Source organism: Ceratotherium simum, chromosome 2, assembly GCF_057802395.1.
Source record: "Ceratotherium simum simum isolate JZ-2026a chromosome 2, ASM5780239v1, whole genome shotgun sequence".
In the NCBI taxonomy this organism is placed as follows: Eukaryota; Metazoa; Chordata; class Mammalia; order Perissodactyla; family Rhinocerotidae; genus Ceratotherium; species Ceratotherium simum.
Window position 1 is genome coordinate 5076459 of NC_141901.1, and position 7985 is coordinate 5084443.

Consider the following 7985-nt stretch of genomic DNA (forward strand, 5'->3'; position numbering starts at 1 on the left):
TTGAAGACCAATACAGTGTCATCTCTGGTGAACGCTAGTCTAAACGCTACAGGGGAAAGAGCACTGAGAGCAATGGGCACGGAGTAAGAAACCTGAATGTACACCTCAGCTCTGTCCCTGGCATCGAGTGGTTACCTCACCTGGCTGGACTTCAGTCTCCTCATCTGTAAAACAATGTTCTACAGTAGCAGGTTTTACAAAGAGTAAGATGGCATCTGTACCAGTCAGGGTTCTATCAGAAAAACAGAACCTGTGGATTATAAGTTATATATACATATATATAACACAGGTTATATATGTGTTCGTTTGTTCGTTCATTCATTCATTCATTCATTCACTTATCTATTTATTGCAAGGAACTGGTTTATGCAGTTGTTGAGGCTGGCTAGGGAAGTCTGGCATCTGTAGGGGAAGCTCAAGTGGCTAACACTGCAATCCAGAGGTGGAGTTTCTTCTTCCTCATGGAAACTTCAGTTTTGCTCTTAAGGACTTTCAACTGATTGCATGAGGTCCATCCACTTTACTGAGGATAATCTCCTTTATTTAAACTCAACTGATGGTAGATGATGCTAATCTCATCTACAAAAATACCTTCAGCCTAGCCAAGTTACACATAAAACTAACCATCACACTACCCAAACTTACTGTTCCTTGCCCTTGCCCCAGCCTCTAAGAGCTGGGGAACATCCCTGGGGCACTATTTATGTGGGACAAACAAAATATTCTAAAGATGCCAGCCCTCTTCCAAAACTGGATCAAGAAGAAGTAGAGAATTTGAATAGACCAATCAACAGTAAGGAGATCGAAACAGTAATCACAAACATCCCCAAAAATAAAAGTCCAGGACCAGACGGCTTCCCTGGGGAATTCTACCAAACATTCAAAGAAGACTTAATACCTATCCTTCTCAAACTCTTCCAAAAAATTGAGGAGGGGGGGAAGCTCCCTAACTCATTCTATGAAGCTGACATTACCCTGATACCAAAACCAGACAAGGACAACACAAAAAAAGAAAATTACAGGCCAATATCACTGATGAACATCGATGCAAAAATCCTCAACAAAATACTAGCAAATCGCATACAACAATATGTTAAAAAGATTATACACCATGAGCAGGTGGGATTTATTCCAGGGATGCAGGGATGGTTTAACGTTCGCAAATCAATCAACGTAATACACCACATTAATAAAATGAAGAATAAAAATCACATGATCATCTCAATAGATGCAGAGAAAGCATTTGACAAGATACAGCATCCATTTATGATAAAAACTCTGAATAAAATGGGTATAGAAGGAAAGTACCTCAACATAATAAAGACCATATATGAGAAACCCACAGCTAATATCATCCTCAATGGTGAAAAACTGAAAGCCATCCCTCTAAGAACAGGAACCAGACAAGGATGCCCACTGTCATCACTCCTATTTAACGTAGTACTGGAAGTCCTAGCCAGAGCAATCAGGCAAGAGAAAGAAATAAAAGGGATCCAAATTGGAAAGGAAGGAGTGAAACTGTCACTATTTGCAGATGACATGATTTTATATATAGAAAACCCTAAAGAATCCTCCAGAAAACTTTTAGAAGTAATAAACGAATATGGTAAAGTTGCAGGATACAAAATCAACATACAAAAATCAGTTGCATTTCTGTACACTAACAACGAAGTAGCAGAAAGAGAAATTAAGAATACCATCCCATTTACAATTGCAACAAAAAGAATAAAATACCTAGGAATAAACTTAACCAAAGAGGTGAAAGATCTGTACACCGAAAACTATAAAACATTTCTGAAAGAAATTGAAGAAGACACAAAGAAATGGAAAGATATTCCGTGCTCTTGGATTGGAAGAATTAACATAGTTAAGATGTCCATACTTCCTAAAGCCATCTATAGATTCAATGCAATCCCTATCAAAGTTCCAACAACATTTTTCACAGAAATAGAACAAAGAATCCTGAAATTTATATGGAACAACAAAAGACCCCGAATAGCGAAAGGAATCCTGAGAAAAAAGAACAAAGCTGGAGGTATCACACTCCCTGATTTCAAAATATACTACAAAGCTATAGTAACCAAAACAGCATGGTACTGGCACAAAAACAGACACACAGATCAATGGAATAGAATCGAAAGCCCGGAAATAAACCCACACATCTATGGACAGCTAATCTTTGACAAAGGAGCCAAGAACATACAATGGGGAAAAGAAAGTCTCTTCAACAAATGGTGTTGGGAAAACTGGATAGCCACATACAAAAAAGTGAAAGTAGACCCTCACCTTACACCATACACAAAAATGAACTCCAAATGGATTAAAGACTTGAATGTAAGACCTGAAACTGTGAAACTTCTAGAAGAAAACATAGGCAGTATGCTCTTCGACATCGGTCTTAGCAACATCTTTTCAAGCACCATGTCTGACCGGGCAAGAGAAACAATAGAAAAAATAAACAAATGGGACTACATCAAACTAAAAAACTTCTGCACAGCAAAGGAAACCATCAACAAAACGAAAAGACAACCTAACAATTGGGAGAAGATATTTGCAAACCATACTTCTGATAAGGGCTTAATCTCCAAAATATATAAAGAACTCATGCATCTCACCAACAAAAAAACTACCAACCCAATTAAAAAATGGGCAAAAGACCTGAACAGACATTTCTCCAAAGAAGATATACAGATGGCCAACAGACACATGAAAAGATGTTCAAAATCACTAACTATCAGGGAAATGCAAATCAAAACTACAATGAGATATCACCTCACGCCTGTCAGAATGGCTATAATTAACAAGACAGGAAACAACATGTGTTGGAGAGGATGTGGAGAGAAGGGAACTCTCATACACTGCTGGTGGGAGTGCAAACTGGTGCAGCCACTATGGAAAACAGTATGGAGATTCCTCAAAAAATCAAGGGTAGAACTACCATATGATCCAGCTATTCCACTGTTGGGTGTTTATCCAAAGAACTTGAAAACACCAATTTGTAAAGGTACATGCACCCCTGTGTTCATTGCAGCGTTATTCACAATAGCCAAGACTTGGAAGCAACCTAAGTGCCCATCAAGGGATGAATGGATAAAGAAGCTGTGGTATATATACACAATGGAATACTACTCAGCCATAAGAAACGATGAAATCCAGCCATTTGTGACAACATGGATGGACATTGAGGGTACAATGCAAAGTGAAATAAGTCAGAGGGAGAAGGTCAAATACCGTATGATTTCCTTCATTAAATAGTAGATAATAACAACAATAAACAAACACATAGGGACAGAGATTGGATTGGTGGTTACCAGAGGGGAAGAGGGGAGGGATGAGGGTGAAAGGGATAATTCGGTACATGTGTGTGGTGATGGGTTGTAATTAGTATTTTGGTGGTGAACATGATGTAATCTATGCAGAAATAGAAGTACAATGATGTACACCTGAAATTTTTACAATGTCATAAACCAACGTTACTGCAATAAACAAAAAATTAAAAAAAAAAAAACAGATGCCAGCCCTCTGTGGCGAAAACCCTGCCCTCATGTCCTCTGAGAGTCAGTCTAGGAATCGTTAGCAAGGGAACTGCTTTCAGTCCCAGGAGTGAAGACACAGAGGGCCCTCCCTCCTCTGCTATTCTCACAGGCACCAGAGTACAGGAAGGGCAGTGGTGGGGACCCCAGGCTACCGGGAGAAAATTGGAATCTGGGAAACCTGGAGGTCAGTGCAACTTGTCAGGCTTATGTTAGGACTCGGGTAGAATTAAACTGGGACAGGAATGAGAAATTGGTCAAATTCTTGTTTTCAATATGGGAAAATATAAAATTCACTTTTTCTGATCTTGACCACTCTGATTTGGAGTGCTTTGTGGGAGTAACTGTGTGTGAGTTATATGCATGTATATGCACATGTGTATTTATTTAGTGGGGAGTTTCCTATCTCTAGAGGAGAAGTCAATAAACCTTTGTGGCCGACTCACTATGTTCTGGAAGAGCACTTTCTGGGGGATGGGATTGTGGGGCATAGCATAACAGGGAGTTTTGGGTGAACCACGGGTCTGGAGGAGGAGCTGTGGAATCCCTCCCACATACCTATTAGATGATTTGGAGCTTGGAGGTTGCTAAGCAGGGATTGGACAAATTTTATTCAGGAACGTAGTGATCTATCTCTTAGAAGGAAAGGGATTCAGATCTTGACCTTTTCTCTGTGTGGTTCAAATTTAGTGAAATACATTGGATGGCCTGGGATAGCCCAGACCAGGGTTGGGCAGCAGGAAAAATATAATATGACCTCTAAGACGAAATTCGCCAAAATGTGAGGGGTAGTTCAAATGGATGATTGCTTTCCACAAAAGAGCGATTGAAGGTAAAAGATGTTTCTGGACCCAGTGTGGACTCCTACAGCCACTAGACACTGGACACCTTGAGAAAACTGCCTGGTGTGTGAGTTGAAAGATTGGTTCTCAAAAGCTTTAACAGTTGGGGCCTGGGCTAAAATTACTGAGTGGGAGACTTGGGGAAGGAGTGTCCCGGGCCAACAGCAGTGAGCCACGAGAGGGAGGGAGGACACGCCATGAATCTCTATTAACTGGAGTTGGTAGGTGTTGGCAGTCACTATAGTTAGAAATTTTAAATAAGAGGAATAATTTATTTTGATGTTCTAGGGTGTGTGAATTGTGTTGGTTATACTTGAGGGCAAAGACGGTCTTCCATTGCTGTATCTCTAATACCTTGCACATGTGCCCGGCACACAGTAGGTATTCCGTAGATATCAATCCAGAATTTGTAGAAATAGTCCATAGCAGTGCTTGGAAATTTTAGATGGGGAAGCAATGTGTTTGGTTTGGTAAAACATTCTGTGTATATTTGTGTTAAGGTTGTGTCTTTGTAAAATCATATCTCTTTGGGAGAAATTTTTTGTTTGTTTGTTTTGGTCCACATATTGTTGGACTCCACTCTCCCAGAGTTACGTCATACTTCCTTGGAGATCCCCGAGTTCATCTTATTTCCCTCCTTCTCTCCTTCCCTTCTCCTTTCCTCCCTTTCTTTCATTCTTTCCTTTCCTCTTTTTTTTTTAAAAAAAGAGCACCTCATGGTGGATGTGGAGAGCCCCTCATAAAGCCATGATCCCCACCTTACCTGGGGGAAGAGGTGGGCGGTAAAAACAAAACAAAAAGAAACTGGGCTGGCTTGTTGCAGCTCAACATGTAGCAGGTGCCTATGTTTGTTTCTACTCGGTGTTTTCTAAGAATGACTCACTGAGAGGTCTTGAGGTTGGGCTACTGCGTGCTAATCACAAGTGCTAACAGTTACTGAGCACTATGTATGTGCCAGGCACTGTGCAAGCACTCTACACACATTGACTAATTTAATCCTTACAATAAGCTCACGAGGTAGATTCCATTATTTTTTAAATAGCTTTATTGATATAAAATTACATACCATAAAATTCACCTGTTTAAGGGGTACAATTCATTGGTTTTTAAAGTATATTTACAGTATTGTGCAAACACCGCTATAATCTAATTTTAGAACATTTTCATCATCCCACAGAAAACCCTTGTACCAACTAGTAGTCACTCCCCATTTCCTTCCTGCTCCCCTCCACCCCCCAGCCCTGGGCAGTCACTAATCTGCTTTCTTTCTCTATAGATTTCCCGTTCTAGACAATTCATTTAAATGGACTCATGTAATATATGGTCTGTGGTGACTGGCTTCCTTCACTTAGCATCTTGTTTTGGAGGTTCACCAATGATGTAGCATGTATCAGTACTTCATACCTTTTTGTTCCAAATAACATCTCATTGTGTAAAGTAACTACATTTTGTTTACCCATTCACCAGTTGATGGACATTCGGGTTGTTTCTACTTTTTGGCTATTGTGAATAATGATGCTATGAACATTCATGTACAAGTTTTTATGTGAGATGCATACTATCATCATCCCCTCTTTACAGATGAGAAACAGGCTCAGAGAGCTTAGAGGAGTTTTCCAGTATCACAAAACTATGAAGGGGTGGAATTCAGGGCTGGTGAGTATCTGATGATAGGTCTCCCTAACATGTCCCCCCACAATGCAATATTGCCCTGTACTGAGAGCGGACCCAAGTAGGAGCAGTCTTGTTACTGTTTGTGCTTCCCTGGGTTTCTTGTCAAATTTATACCAGGTCTCTAGGATTGCTGTGGCAACTAAGGTAGGGGTCTGTGCTCATGCTTGGGAGGAGGCTGGGTGTAGGGAGCGGGAAGCAGGAGACAGGGAGGCTGTGGTATGCGCAGGGCCTTATGGGCAAGCGACTACCAGGGGCCTGCTGGCAGCTTGGTGTCCTCCAGGGGGGAGTGGGTGAAAGGGAAGCATTTCTACGGGGTTCTCAGAAACCCATTGGGACAGATTCTGGAAAGAGACTGAATTTCCTGTAGTAATTAGAATGTGGGTGTGAGTCTATTGTAATTTGGATTATTAATGGAAATGTGACCTCAGGGTCTAGTGAAGTCTGGAAAATCTGATGGTCATTAGAGAAGCGGTGATTGATTTTAGGATAGATATCAACATGTAAACAAAAATGTTAATGATCGATTTTAGGATAGATATTGACACCTAAACAAAGCATTGACAAAAGTAGTTCAGAAATCTAAAAATTACATTTTGAAATTCACAAACATGATGAAATGGAGGAAGAGGATTTTGTAATCATTTATAATGATTGGACTTCCAACTGGGGGCCCATACGTATAAGTTACGCCACTGTTTAGTGAGCCTGCTGCCAGGATGGTGACCAGCAGGATGAGGCCGTAAATTTCTTGCCCAGCAAGAAGGATGAGATATCGGGCACCACTGATACCTTCTTGCCCTGGAGGGAAGCCTGTGAATCCTCAGGAACTAGAAGTGGCAAGCATGTAAATTGACCACTCTGGCTTGCCTGGGACTGAAGGGCTTCCTGGATTGTGGGATTTTCACTTTGAAACTGGACAGTGTGGGTTTGCCCAGGATGGGTTGGTCAACCTATAACATGAACACATGCTTGTGGGCTGACCAGTTGAAGGCAAGAATCCTGCTGTTTTGACCACATCAGGGAAGGAATATTTGCGTGAAAAGGAATAGGGCAGAGATGGGCAGAGAAGGAGTAACAGGAAAGTTAACAGATGAGGCACTCCTCGTGGCTTTCAATTCCTCCTGCTGCACTCTTCTCAGCATCCTGTAGGTGGGTCTCTTGCTTAGCACAATTATTTACAGAAGGAGAACTGCTGCTCAGAGCAGCCACAGTGTTGGACGCAGTAAAGCAGCTGCTTGTTCCACGACAGACAGCTCTGTTCATCTGTCTCCGCTCTATCCAGTGTCTCCCTGCCAACGGCTTGATATGGTCAGAGGCATAGAAACACTGCATGCTATCTCAAGGTCTTCTCTCAAAGTTCTTGCAGAACTCCAGACTCGGAGCATGGCCCAGGGCTGGTGCGATTTCACGCAAAGGATCAAGAATCGGAGTTGGTGAGTCGTGCAGGCTCACAGCCCTCTGAAGCACAGGCATAGATTTATTCACCAGTACAGACCCCATGTGTTCCAACAGATGCCTTGGGCTGTGGTAATGAAATTGCCCAGGATCAATTATTAGACCGTGGTTTAAGAGGTGGGAACCCTATTAGTGGGTTTACATAAGGGAGGGGAAGGGAAGTAGAACAAGCATAACCTTTTTCTAACCCCCTGGTCTCTTGCCATGTAGGGGTAGTGCCATATGAGTCCTGAGAAGTTATGCTGCGGGTGGGATAAGGGCTGTGGGGCACTTTCTCGAATGTCCTTAGAGTTGTAGAGAAACCTGGGGTACCAGTAATTCCAGAAGCAGGGGCTCTTTCCTTCCAGTGCCATATCAGACAATACTCTGCTGCTGTTCAGGGGGTTCTCATGGCCAATTTTTTGGAAGTGGGTCGCCAGGTCCTTCCTCCTAGTCTGTCTTAGTCTGGAACCTCCGCTGAAACCTGTCCATCATGGGTGAC